Source organism: Coenobita brevimanus, chromosome 66 (assembly GCF_032717465.1).
Source record: "Coenobita brevimanus isolate Jiangsu-jjx chromosome 66, ASM3271746v2, whole genome shotgun sequence".
Classification (NCBI taxonomy): domain Eukaryota; kingdom Metazoa; phylum Arthropoda; class Malacostraca; order Decapoda; family Coenobitidae; genus Coenobita; species Coenobita brevimanus.
This window is the reverse complement of record NC_137019.1, coordinates 32,508,295-32,523,537: the sequence shown is the minus strand read 5'-3', so window position 1 is coordinate 32,523,537 and position 15,243 is coordinate 32,508,295.

Sequence of the window (15,243 nt, the reverse complement as noted above, 5' to 3'; positions counted from 1 at the left end):
CGGAGGAGAGGAGGAGGTTGATGGGTTTTGTGAGATGGTGAGACAAACAGTGAGACAGTATAAAAAATATGAGATTGTTATCATCATGGGTGATTTGAACGCCAAAATAGGAGCAGGAAGTCAGGATGAAGTGGTGGGACCATTCGGCCTAGGGGAGCGGAATGAGGGAGGTGATAAGTGGGTGAGTGGTGCTGTGCAAAGACAAGTAATCATGAACTCGTACTTTCGGCATCATCCTAGATGTTTATGGACGTGGAAGTCCTGGCAGACGAGTAAAAAACAAAACTGATAACATAACAATCAATAAAAAGATTCAGAAGCACAGTGACACAATGCAGAACTTACCCTAGTGCGGACTGTGGGCAAGGATGTGGTTGCAAATCTGATGGTGAGGTTAAAAAGAAAGAAAAAACAGCGAAAATTAAAGAGACTGGAGTTTGCTACAGAGGGAGGAATTCAGGTCCACTTTTGAAAACGAAGCGGGGAATAGACATGAAGTTCTACAGGATGAAGCTGAGTGAGTTGATGGGGTGGAGGAGGACTGGAGAAGTTTAGAACGAGCATTGCTGGGAGTGGTGGAGGTGATGGTACTGGAGAAGCTGAGAGGAGCGAAGAAGAGGGGAATGACAGAAGAAATTCTGAAGCTGATGAATGACAGAATATGCGGGAATGGAGATCAGGAGATGTATGGGGAACTGGGCAGGGAAGTATCGAGGAAGTGAAAGTAGAAATAGAATGGTTGCACAGAATAAGAGAGGAGGTGAAGTAGCTTGAGACAGTGAATTCTCACCAGAAGTAGGAGAAGATAAAGGATATAGCTGGATAGAGGAGGCCAACGAAAATTTCAGCAATAGAGAACAAACAAGGAAATGTACTGATGGAAACGTCAGAAGTTTTGAAAAGATGGAAATAATATGTAACGGAACTGTATGCCGGCACAAGGGTGACAGACCGGAGATGGTGGGGGAAATCAAGGGACCACCAATTCTGAAACAGGAAGAAGAGGAAGCATTCAAACGGAAGAGCTGGGGAAAACCTGTGGGGGAAGATGCAACAGCCTACCATTTGAAATGGTGGGGGCAGCTGGTGAATTTGCGATGTAGATGTCAGGACTCTAAAATATCTTAATATATTAATAACTAGTAATATACATATATAGTCTAGAGGTTAGGTCAATGTCAAACCTAGGGTCCAAAAGGAAATGACATTAGCACCTCTCCAGAATGAACACACCAGCACAATAGCCCACAAACAGTGCCTCCTGACCATACACACACATACAAACATACACACACAGAGGCTTCTAGAACGTTTCAACAACAGTATAGCACACGTGACACGACCCCTGCTAAACGAGAATGTAGGAATCAGAGCTCAGAAAGGGACTGGCCATAGGACCGGCAGGTAATGGAGAGTGAATAAGAAGAGGGTTCAATTACACTTAGTTAGTATATTAAGTCGCTTGTAATATGCTGCTCAACTTAAACTTTCTCTGAGGGTAATAAATCAAGATTAACTCCTGTATTCATCTTTAACTCCTCCTGCTCTTCAATTACCAAAATAACTTTAACCAAAACTCAAGACTCACCTATTATAAGATTAAAGAGTTACATATATATAAATGGAGGCTATGAAGTTCCAACATTAAATGGTGGCAGTAATGATCGACTCTACATCTACGAAACATCATTTCTACAAAACAAGCGAAACTGTCAGCTCCAGTTCAACAGTTGATTCTACATTAATACAATTCTACGATCAAGCAAGCGATTATACAATAAGAGGAACGAGTCTACGAGCCTACGAGTCTATGAGCATACAATAGCAACGACGAGTTACGAGTAAGGATCAACAAGCTCTACGATTAACTACAAATAACAAGTCTACAAGACAACTCTATAATTTTCACGCAACTTCAAGCAGCAGCAAGAAGAATAAAAAACAAAACAAGTAAACGAAAAGCAAGAACAATGCAACACGCACTAGATCCTCGACATTCTCTCTCCTATCGCCCCCCAACCTCCACTGCTGACGCAGGTCAAGACGACGCAGCAAAACACCAGAGCCACATTTATAATGCATCTTACTCACCTTTCCTCACTCAGGTTACTCATCGCTACTCAGTTACTCAACACAGCTACAAGTGTGGGAAGCCGAAGTCACTATGTGTATCTGCTGAGACGACATAACCATGCGCGTTTGCTGAGACAAGGCCACGCCAATCAATGTGTGACTGACACCAGGCACTTCTCACCCACTACTCGTTATTCATTATTTACATAGCTCCTACTCACACTCATTTATTTCCACAGTATTGAGTGGGAGTCGACGTTCTATGGTGAGATTTGCCTGTGACTAGAGCTGTTAATCACTTCATTCATTAGGCCATGGAATTTCCTGAGTAATATCGTCCATCAACACAGCCCTAGAATTATCGAGAGGAGATCTTCATTCAACCCTGCATTTATCCTCCGAGATCGACAGTTGCTTCGACACGCCTCTCCGAGTGGCATCTGTATCAAGTGGGTGTAGTTATACTTACTCATTTCTTCTCAGTGCTTAAATTAGGTACAATCAACTCCATTACTTATTTATATATATACATTTATACACTCACCCTATCATTTATTACAACTCATTTACTCATCTATTTAGTTAGGACATAAACAAAAGACGTATTTCATAACACCATACCTTACCAATATGAATTCTTTTTAGCTGAGTGATATGACAGGAATATTTTTGCCTCCACCCGTGTTAGTACCAGATGATACACAGTTAACGCCCACTGCGAATACATAATTAGAAGAGCACCAGGGCAACACACTCACCCTACAAAATTCACCACAAACTAAAGATAAAGAACAAATATGTCAGTTCTAGATGATGATTATGATGATTGGCAAACACCCTTTGATGTAGCGAGTGAGGACTTAGTCTCTGCCTTGCATACCTATGAAAATATATTTGATATAGTTCATCGTTCAGGGAAAAACAATTCCATTATTCCCTCACACAACGATAAACAAGTCCAAGTTAAATTAACAGAGCAACCAGTGAAAATGAATACCACAGATCAAGCTCAGATATTCGTTTATCATGAGGATAAAACTGCCCCGAAATTCTCTGGCACAGAAAAAGATCGCATTGACGTTATTTCATTGGTCAATCAGTGCGAACAGATCTTCATTAAAAGACACGTTAAAGATGAACAAAAGAAAATTTCTGTTTTATCCTCTTGGATTAGTCAGGAAAGATGTCCAGCAGGAGACTTGCTAAGGTCAGATAAGCTCCTCAGAGCTAAGACATATGATGAATTTAAAACTGAATTTTTGACGAAATTTTCTGGAGGTATGAACTTTTTGCCAGGTATAATCCCAGAATTACATAAGATTGTAGATCTTGTAAGGGAGCACACTACAAATCATGTGCTCATTGAAATATCTGCTGATGTCTCCACGATCAAAAGAACATTATTAGCTACCTTAGAAAACTCAAACTGGATAACAGGAGATGGAAAGATGTCCGCAGACCTCGTCGTGGACATCATTGGTTATATAGCTGCCTTGTGTAAATTACCTGATAGGACCCTCAAGATCGCCAAGATGATGGCGTACACCCCAGGTATGTGCTTACTTGACTTAATGAACGAGGTAGAGATGCAGTGTAGCAAAGCAGGGATGATCGAAACACAGTCACATACTAGTAGAATGAGAGTGCCTGAGACAGTATCAGCTGTGAAAACAGCTACAACTACCCCAAACAGAGAACCAAATCGACCTCGACACTAAAGGAGGCAGAGCAAACAACCAAACGTATCGAGGTATCGATCACAAACACCAAGCCATAGGCAGTTTCATAAGTTTCCGCGCAGCCCGAGCAGATCTCGCACCACAGACACCACTAAATATGGGAAGTCATCTCCTAGATCACAGTCAGGAGATGGGTCCATTCTATGTCATCATTGTGCAAAACCAGGACACACAAGGAATGAATCCTTTATCAAAACAAAAAAGGATAGAGAAAAGACACAAGGATTTGGTCCCTACTGTAGGCATCATCGGTGCCAAGGGCACTGGACCAGTAACTGCAAAACAGTAGAATAACTAGCGTCCATTCTCAAATCGGGGGAAGACCAAGTCACGACAAAAAACGAACAAACATAAAGAAAAGCAAGTCTAAAATTCACATTGGAGGCATGTTGGGAAATGAGTGTATCTTGATACCAGCTGTATGTGAGGATCAAAACGTTTCCTTATTTTTAGACACAGGCTCTCCAGTGAAGTTAATAACACAAGAAGAAATAAAAAGAATTTTTAGATATAAGAAGAAAGTAACTTTTCTGGAAGAATTTGATTTAGACTTATATACAGTAGATGGCAAACAAACCACAGTAAAAGGTATGATACGGTTAAACATCAGTTTCCCAGAGACTACAAGACCAATCTCTGCATTTTTTCTATATCGTTGAAAACTTAGCAGTTAAAGCTCATATGTTACTGGGCTTAAGATGCATGAGAACAGAGAAAATAACTTTACTCCCACAAATGAATGGAATAGACTTTGATAATGAATTCATAGAGGAAATACCATCAGAGCCCTCACCGATTAGTAGAAGAGAACCAAAAAGAATAGGAAATATTAAAAGCTTAAACAAACATACACAAACAGATGAGTGTATAGATCCACTCCCCCCCCCCCCAGCCTCCAGGACTAGAAACCAAGGTAATGGTACTAATTTTTCAGTTTTTCCCGCGCTTCTCACCAATGATTTAATTATACCACCTAACTCCTATATGAATGTTACCATACAGAGCAAGTTACGGAATAGTACTGTTCTTGTCTTACAAGAATTACGTAAAGTAAAAGGATTGTCAGTAGAAAACGCATTATGTCAGATGAGCGACGAAGGGCAAACTTAGATATTCATAATCTCATGAATGGAGAAGCACAGTTGAAAAAGGGGACTTGTATAGTTAATATTGAAAGATGTCCCGCCCCTGTGAAGGAAATAGTTGTATCTGGAGTGACAAGTGAGATAAAATCTACGGATAGAGAAAACATAAAAGAGAATTTAATTCACTCAGGTGAATTTGATGAAGAAAATGATTTGTTAACCCTGTTGGAAACACACAGGGACACTGTAGCATTACCCGGAGAACAATTAGGGTGTACCAACCTGATTGATCACAAGATTAATGTGCACCCTGATACACCACTAATTTTCGTACCGGCCTACCGGATCCCACAATCTCAGCATACACCAGTATGTCGATGAAATGTTAAAACATGGAATTATTGAGCCATCAGCCTCCCCGTGGAATGCCCAAACGAAATGGAGAAATGCATGCTGTAGTAGATTACCGTAAACTAAACAATCACACAATCCCAGACCGATTTCCCATGCCATTGCTAAGCGACATCCTACAGAATATTGGACCAGAAATAATGTATTTTCCACGATCGATCTGCTAAAAGGTTATTATCAAATTCCTGTAGAACAGGAGTCACGTAAATACACCGCCTTTTCCACAAATAGAGGACACTATCAGTACAGAAGGATGCTCATGGGACTGAGGACAGCTCCGGGCACATTCCACAATCTTATGAAATACGTATTGTCCGGAATTTTAGGACAAGGAATACTTGTTTATCTTGACGATATTATCATCGCAACGAAAGATATCACAGAACATATCCAGAAATTAGATCTACTCTTACAAAAGCTTAGTGATGCTGGTTTAAAAATTAAGCCTTCTAAATGCAAATCCTGCTTTAAGGAAATAAATTTCTTAGGCCACAAGTTAAGTTCTAATGGTATTCACACCACTGATGACAAAATACAGGCAGTGAGAGACTTTCCTGAACCCACTACGAATGACGAAGTTAGACAATTTTTAGGTCTAGTTGGGTACTATAGGTCATTCGTACAACAATTCTCTCATATAGCCTTTCCTCTACTCCAACTATTAAAAAAAGACGCTATATTCCAATGGGAAGAAGAACAAAAACAAGCATTTAACAAATTAAAAATTAAACTATGAAATACACCTTGTTTGGCATATCCGGATTTCACAAAATCACTTATTATCTGTAAAGATGCATCAGTTAAAGGATTAGGGGCTGTACCGATGCAAGAAGATAAAAGAGGACAGAATCAACCAATTGCATTTGCCAGCAAACAAATAAAAGGTGCAGAGAAAAATTATTGCACTACAGACTAAGAGACACTTGCAGTGGTTTTTGCATTACAAAAGTTTCGAGATTTGGTATATGGTTACGAAATACACTTATTCACCGACCATAAACCGCTAGTGGGTATGTTTATAGAAAACTCCTCTCTGGGAGGAGAGCAAGATGGAAATGTACAGTCGAAACCTACAATGTACATATTCATTATATACAAAGTAAAATTAATTTAGTAGCCGACGCTATCTAGGAACCCGAACACAATTCAGGTCGCGGCATTAGATCTCAAAGGAGACATCCCAAACCACGATGATATCGCAAAAGCACAAAGACTTGATCCAATATGGTCTAAAGTTATATAGAAGTTAGAAAGTGGAGATGACATACAATTACCGAAACCACATGTACCACTCGAACAATTCACAATAGTCAATAATACTTTATACAAGATCAACCCAGGACAACCAAAACGCCAAAGCAATAATAATCAATTGGTAGTACCTAATGACATAATACCCCAAGTATTACGAACGATACACGACAGCCCAAATGTAGGACATCCTGGAAAGGATAGGACATTCAAACAAGCCCAATTGTTATATTACGGGCCATCATTACGAAAAGATATAAACAATCATATAGACAGACGCGAATCATTTGCAAAACAAAAAGGATACCCAGTTTCACCTGCACCTATAGGTAATTACCCTGTAAAACTTCAACCATGGAACGTTGTCGCGGTTGATTTACTCAAGATGCCGTTATCATACAATAATAACCAATACTTATTCGTAGAAACGGATCATTTTTCCCGTTATGTAATTTTAGCCCCAATTAAAGATAAAACAGCAGAGACAGTTGCAAAGGCAATAATAGATAAAGTAATATGTCGCTTTACTACCCCAAATGTACTAATACGTGATAATGGAGGAGAGTTTAATTCTCATATCTTACAAGAAATATGTAAACAATACAATATCAAAAAGGTTAGTGTTTTAACCTATCACCCAGCATCTAATACGTAAGTAGAGAGACGAAATAAAAAAGTATTAGATGTGCTACGACACATTCTCAATGGAAATTATGCAAGCTAGGATGATTGGATTCCCAGAGTAGAAGCCTCAATTAATGGATCTATAAATAAATCCATCGGGGACACACCACATTTCATTATGTGTGGGACAGATAAAACACTACCATATGAGCTCCTAGAAGGTGACAGCCTGCCCGTATACAACTACGATGATTACTCTAAACTCCGTTTACATGAATTCCAGGACATACACAAAAGAGTCAGAAAACAATTAACGATTTCCAAGGAAGAAATGACGGAGGCATTTAATAAAAATGCAAGAGACTCGCCTATCAGCTTAGGAGAAATTGTTTATGGTATCTTTCATACGAGAGAATAAATTATCTCAAAAATTTGAGGGCCCATAGAGAGTAACATAAATGCAAAGTTTTAATTAGGTCACTGTCACCTGGCGAAGAGAAACCAAGTTCATATTGACCATTTAAAACGAGTTGCAAGGGAACTATCCAATAATTATACAGCCTAGGATACAATCGAACAACCGAACGTAACTCATGAAACCAAACAAGAAAACAACAATAATTACAAAAATAAATTAAGGTCATATACCAAACAATGAAACATAGGTGCAACTGTTCTAATAAAATCTACAGAACATCATTTACGAGATTTAAATATCGATTTAAACTCCTTATATAAATGAAATAACAATCAAGTTATTGCTCTACGTTATTCAACCGTAACGCGCATCATCACTATCATAGACCACAGCATGACCATATTAGAAAATTAAAAGATTTTTTTTTTTTTTGTCGGTATAACGATGAAGGGACTTATTCTATGGATTCTCCTCTACATAGGATGAGGATATGCTCACTTAGACCCCCAACACATAGTACAGCAAGGATGCCTCATAGATCCGACGGCCAAGACCGTCAATCGTAAAAGATGTCATGAGTACTGAAATCAGTTTGGATTACTTATATGAATTTCCTTCTAATATAGAAAATATCGCAAAACCTATGAGAACCCTGGACTTCATGATAGGAGGCTATGTTTCACAAGCACATAAGACAAAGGAAGTGGATGAAATAGTGAAATTAGCGAAATGGAAAATAGAACAGGCTAAGTCAACTATGCTCATCATGCTCCAAGATCTCCCATCTCATGGAACGGAGGTTTTGAGCGACCAGAACAACATCGCACGTACTCGCCAAAAGCGCCGTTTGTTCGACCTGGGTGGTGCAGTTCTTGGGAACATCTTTGGATTGGCTACAGAGGAAGACCTTCAAGAAATAAACAACAAATTTAATAGAATAGCTCAGGTACTAACATATCAAGATAAATTCATCTCAGGACATAACTCAGCAATGAAGACAATCGTGAAAAATCTGAAAAAGGTGGAAAACATAGCTCTCGAGAGTGTAGATAAAATAAATGACATGGAAGGTAACATAACACTTATCCAACACTTCTCCATCGTCATAGAACACATTGACACAATTCTACTCCAATTAGACAACACTAGAGTTTGTTACAGGGCACTTATGCAAGGAATTTCGAATGCTGGTGATGGCAAGATCATAATTGACTTACTTCCAGTTCATGAGCTACGTCAGAAAATTAGTCAAGGCATACATAAACATAAATTGAAGCCTTTGTTCCGAAGTAGGGAATTCATGCAATATTATCCATATTTGAAGCAACACTAATACCAACATCAGTAGTAGTTCATGTACCACTCATAACTGACGACCTGTTCATAGTATATGAAATACACCCCTTCCCTTCTAAGAACACTACACTTTGGTCATCATCAACATCAACGCAGACACCGAACTCATCAGAGTCTCCAAGAGACGGAACACTGTCACTTTCGCAAGTGAATCAATGATTGAACGAAAGTGCCGCACATCCTTACATGCTGTTCACCCTTGTCCTGCATACATTTTCACGTTTCAGCCTACTGAAATCAGTCCCTTGTGAAATGGCTATCATAAGAAATCACAATATTCATAATCATTGCACCTTCACTTTTGCTCCAGATAAGCTTGTACATCATCAACGCATCGGACACTCACAGTTTGTTTATTTCACTCATAACACATTAGTTTACATAGTTTGTCCAGATATATCACCATCTCATACTTCAGCATCAGGATTATACATAGCACCAGACTACTGTGCGGTATTTACACCATCCATGTCCACTTTATCCACCATCAATCACTATGCCATTCTCAATCATACACACAAACATTTCCACCCACAGCCCAATAGGGACTTAAACATGAGCACAAGTATTAAGTTGACTTCACCTAAGTTTGAAACTATGCAACTGATCAATTGAACAATGAAGCCCTGGGAAGATTTGAGTTTGAATGTGTTCAACCCATATTATGTGTATAGCCCAGCACCTACTGTCTTTATAATCTTCTGTATTGTATTTGCAGCAGTGCTGTTCGCAGTGCACAGAATGCATGCAAGAATTGCAAATTTGGAGTCAGTATTTAGTGGGGGTAGAGTAAGCATTCAAGTTAACCCCCCTGAATGAAGTGTACATATTTTGTAAATAGTATTAATTTTACATAAAAAAGAAGAAGAGGAAGAATGACACATGATATAGAAGTATACCAGTATCATTATCTCTATATGAAATATTAATAGCTCTTACCATAATCTTAACTTTGAACTATTATTATTTTTTTTTTTTGCATAAATGCATTTTACTATTATACATACACATCCTACAAAATGCCATACAATAACCAATGTAACCATATTGCATTTATTAAATTATGTATATAACTTGTTTAAAATGTAATATTACTGGATCATTGCATTATTATCATGAATATTATATCTATACAATATTATATTCAATGTTATGTATTAAGAGTGAAGAAGAATATTATTTATTAATAGATTAGCAAATGTCAATGATGATTGCTGTTGGAGGACTGCAATATGCATGACCGAGCGATGTCAGGACTAAAATTTCTTAATACAGGTAGATAATAGCTAGCAACATACATATATAGTCTAGAGGTTAGGCCAATGTCAAACCTAGGGGCCAAAAGGAAATGACGTTAGCACCTCTCCAGAATGAACACACCAGCACAATAGCCCACAAACAGTGCCTCGTGACCATACACACACATACACACACACAGGCTTCTAGAACATTTCAACAACAGTATAGCACACATGACATGATCCCAGCTAAAGAAGAATGTAGGAATCAGAGCTCAGAAAGAGACTGGCCATAGAACCGGCAAGTAGCGGAAAGCGAATAAGAAGAGAGGGGTCCAACTACACTTAGTTAGTATATTAAGTCCCTTGTAATACAAATGCTACTCAACTTAAACTTACTCTGAAGATAGTAAATCAAGATCAACTCCCAGTATTCATCTTTAACTCCTCCTGGTCTTCAATTACCAAAATAACTTTAACCAAAACTCAAGACTCACCTATTATAAGATTAAAGAGTTACATATATGTAAATGGTGGTTACGAAGTTCCAACGTTAAATGGTGGCAGCAACGATCGACTCTACATCTACGAAACATTATTTCTACAAAAGCAGGGGAAACTGTCAGCCCCAATTCTACAGCTGATTCTACATTACTACAATTCTACAATCAAGCAAGGGAGTATACAATAAGTGGAACGAGTCTATGAGTCTACGAGCATACAGTAGGAACGACGAGTTACAAGTGAGGATCAACAAGCTCTATGATTAACTACAAATAAGAAGCCTACAACACAACTCTATAATCTACTACATGCAACTTCAAGCAGCAGCAAGAAGAATAAAAACCAAAATAAGTAAACAAAATGCAAGAACAAAGCAACAAGCACTAGATCCCCAACGTTCTCTATCCTATCGTTCCCCAACCTCCACTGCTGACGCAGGTCAAGACGATGCGGCAAAACACCAGAGCCACATTTATAATGCATCTGACTCACCTTTCCTCACTCAGGTTACTCATCGCTACTCAGTTACTTAACACAGCTACTAGTGTGGGAAGCCAACGTCACCATATGTATCTGCTGAGACGTCATCACCAAGAATGTTTGCTAAGACAATGCCACACCAATCAATGTGTGACTGACACCGGGCACTTCTCACCCACTACTCGTTATGCATTATTTACATAGCTCCTACTCATACTCATTTATTTCCACAGTCTTGAGTGGGAATTCGACGTTCTATGGTGAGGTTCGCCTGAGTAATATCGTCCATCAACACAGCCCTAGAATTATCGAGAGGAGATCTTCATTCAGCCCTGCATTTATCCTCCGAGATCGACAGTTGCTTCGACACGCCTCTCCGAGTGGCATCTGTATCAAGTGGGTGTACTTATACTTACTCATTTCTTCTCAGTGCTTAAATTAGGTACAATCAACTCCATTACTTATTTATATATATACATTTATACACTCACCCTATCATTTATTACAACTCATTTACTCATCTATTTAGTTAGGACATAAACAAAAGACGTATTTCATAACACCATAAATTAGCAATAAGAATTCTTTTTAGCAGAGTGATATGACAGGAATATTTTCGCCTCCACCCATGTTAGTACCAGATGATACACAGTTAACGCCCACTGCGAATACACAATTAGGAGAGCACCAGGGCAACACACTCACCCTACAAAATTCACCACAAACTAAAGATAAAGAACAAATATGTCAGTTCTAGATGATGATTATGATGATTGGCAAACACCCTTTGATGTAGCGAGTGAGGACTTAGTCTCTGCCTTGCATACCTATGAAAATATACTTGATATAGTTCATCATTCAGGGAAAACCAATTCCACTGTTCCCTCACACAACGATAAACAAGTCCAAGTGAGCAACCAGTGAAAATGAATACCACAGACCAAGATCAGATATTCGTTTATCATGAGAATATAACTGCCCCAAAAATCTCTACCACAGAAAAAGATCGCATTGACATCATTTCATTGGTCAATCAGTGCGAACAGATCTTCATTAAAAGACACGTTAAAGATGAACAAAAGAAAATTTCTGTTTTATCCTCTTGGATTAGTCAGGAAAGATATCCAGCAGGTGACTTGCTAAGGTCAGATAAGCTCCTCAGAGCTAAGACATATGATGAATTTAAAACTGAATTTTTGACGAAATTTTCTGGAGGTATGAACTTTTTGCCAGGTATAATCTCAGAATTACATAAGATTGTAGATCTTGTAAGGGAGCACACTACAAATCATGTGCTCAGTGAAGTATCTGCTGATGTCTCCACGATCAAAAGAACATTATTAGCTACCTTAGAAAACTCAAACTGGTAACAGGAGATGGAAAGATGTCCCCAGGCCTCATCGTGGACATCATTGGTTATATAGCTGCCTTGTGTAAATTACCTGATAGGACCCTCAAGATCGCCAAGACGATGGCGTACACCGCAGGTATGTGCTTACTAGACTTAATGAACGAGGTAGAGATGCAGTGTAGCAAAGCAGGGATGATTGAAACAATCACATTTTAGTAGAATGAGAGTGCCTAAGAAAATATCAGCTGTGAAAACAGCTACAACTACCCCAAACAGAGAACAAAATCGATCGCGACCCGAAAGAAGGCAAAGCAAGCAACGAAACGTGTCGAGGCAACGATCACAAGCACCAAACCATAGGCAGTTTCATAAGTTTCCGCGCAGCCCGAGCAGATCTCGCGCCACAGACACCACTAAATATGGGAAGTCATCTCCTAGATCACAGTCAGGAGATGGGTCCATTCTATGTCATCATTGTGTAAAACCAGGACACACAAGGAATGAATCCTTTATCAAAACAAAAGAGGATAGAGAAAAGACACAAGGATTTGGTCCCTACTGTAGGCATCATCGGTGCCAAGGGCACTGGACCAGTAACTGCAAAACAGTAGAATAACTAGCGTCCATTCTCAAATCGGGGGAAGACCAAGTCACGACAAAAAACGAACAAACATAAAGAAAAGCAAGTCTAAAATTCACATTGGAGGCATGTTGGGAAATGAGTGTATCTTGATACCAGCTGTATGTGAGGATCAAAACGTTTCCTTATTTTTAGACACAGGCTCTCCAGTGAACTTAATAACACAAGAAGAAATAAATAGAATTTTTAGAAATAAGAAGAAAGTATCTTTTCTGGAAGAATCTGATTTAGACTTACATACAGTACAGTAGATGGCAAACAAATCACAGTAAAAGGTATGATACGGTTAAACATCAGTTTCACGGAGACTACAAGACCAATCTCTGCATTTTTCTATATCTTTGAAAACTTAACAGTTAAAGCTCATATGTTACTGAGCTTAAGACTCATGAGAACAGAGAAAATAACTTTACTCCCACAAATGAATGGAATAGACTTTGATAATGAATTCATAGAAGAAATACCATCAGAGCCCTCACCGATTAGTAAAAGAGAACCAAAAAGAATAGGAAATATTAAAAGCTTAAACATACACAAACAGATGAGTGTATAGATCCACTCACCCCCCCCCCCCCAAGCCTTTAGGACTAGAAACCCAGGTAAAGGTACTAATTTATCAGTTTTTCCTGCCCATCTCACCAATGATTTAGTTGTACCACCTAACTCCTGTATGAAAGTTACCATAAAGAGCAAGTTACGGAATAGTACTGTTCTTCTCTTGGAAGAATTAGGTAAAGGGATTGTCAGTAGTAAATGTATGATGTTAGATGAACGACAAAGGGCAAACTCAGATATTCATAATTAATCACATGAATGGGGAAGTACAGTTGAAAAAAGGAACTTGTATAGTTAATATTGAAAAATGCCCCGCCCCTGTGAAGGAAATAGTTGTAGCTGGAGTGACAAGTGAGATAAAATCTATGGATAGAGGAAGCATAAAAGCGAATTTAATTCACTCAGGTGAATTTGATGAAGAAAATGATTTGTTAACCCTGTTGGAAACACACAGGGACACCGTAGCATTACCCGGAGAACAAGTAGGGTGTACTAACCTGATTAATCACAAGATTAATGTGCACCCAGATACACCACCAATTTTCAAACCAGCCCATCGGATCTCACAAACTCAGCATACACTCACAAACCAGTATGTCGATGAAATGTTAAAACTTGGAATTATTGAGCCATCAGTCTCCCCATGGAATGCCCAAACGAAATGGAGAAATGCATGCGGTAGTAGATTACCGTAAACTAAACAATCACATAATCCCAGACCGATTTCCCATGCCATTGCTAAGCGACATCCTACTGAATATTGGACCAGAAAATAATGTATTTTCCACGATCGACTTGCTCAGTGGTTATTAACAAAGTCCACTAGATCAGGAGTCACGTAAATATACTGCCTTTTCCACAAATAGAGGACATAATCAGTACAGAAGGGTGCCAGTGGGTCTGAGGACAGCCCGGGGACATTCCACCGTTTTATGAATTACGTATTGTCCTGAATTTTAGGGCAAAGAATATTTGTTTATCTTGACGATATTATCATAGCAACGAAAGATATCACAGAACATATCCAGAAATTATACCTACTCTAACAAAAGCTTGGTGATGCTGGTTTAAAAATGAAGCTTTCTAATTGCAAATTATACTTTAAGGAAATAAATTTCTTAGGACACAAGTTAAGTTCTAATGGTATTCACACCACTGATGACAAAATACAGGCAGTGAGAGACTTTCCAGAACCCACTACGAATGACGAAGTTAGACAATTTTTGGGTCTAGCTGGGTACTATAGGTCATTTGTACAACAATTCTCTCATATAGCCTTTCCTCTATTCCAACTACTCAAAAAAGATGCTATATTGCAGTGGGAAGAAGAACAAAAACAAGCATGTAACAAATTAAAAAATAAACTATGAAATACACCTTGTTTGGCATATCCGGATTTCACAAAATCACTTATTATCTGTAAAGATGCATCAGTTAAAGGATTAGGGGATGTACTGATGCAAGAAGATAAAAGAGGACAGAATCAACCAATTGCATTTGCCAGCAGACAAATAAAAG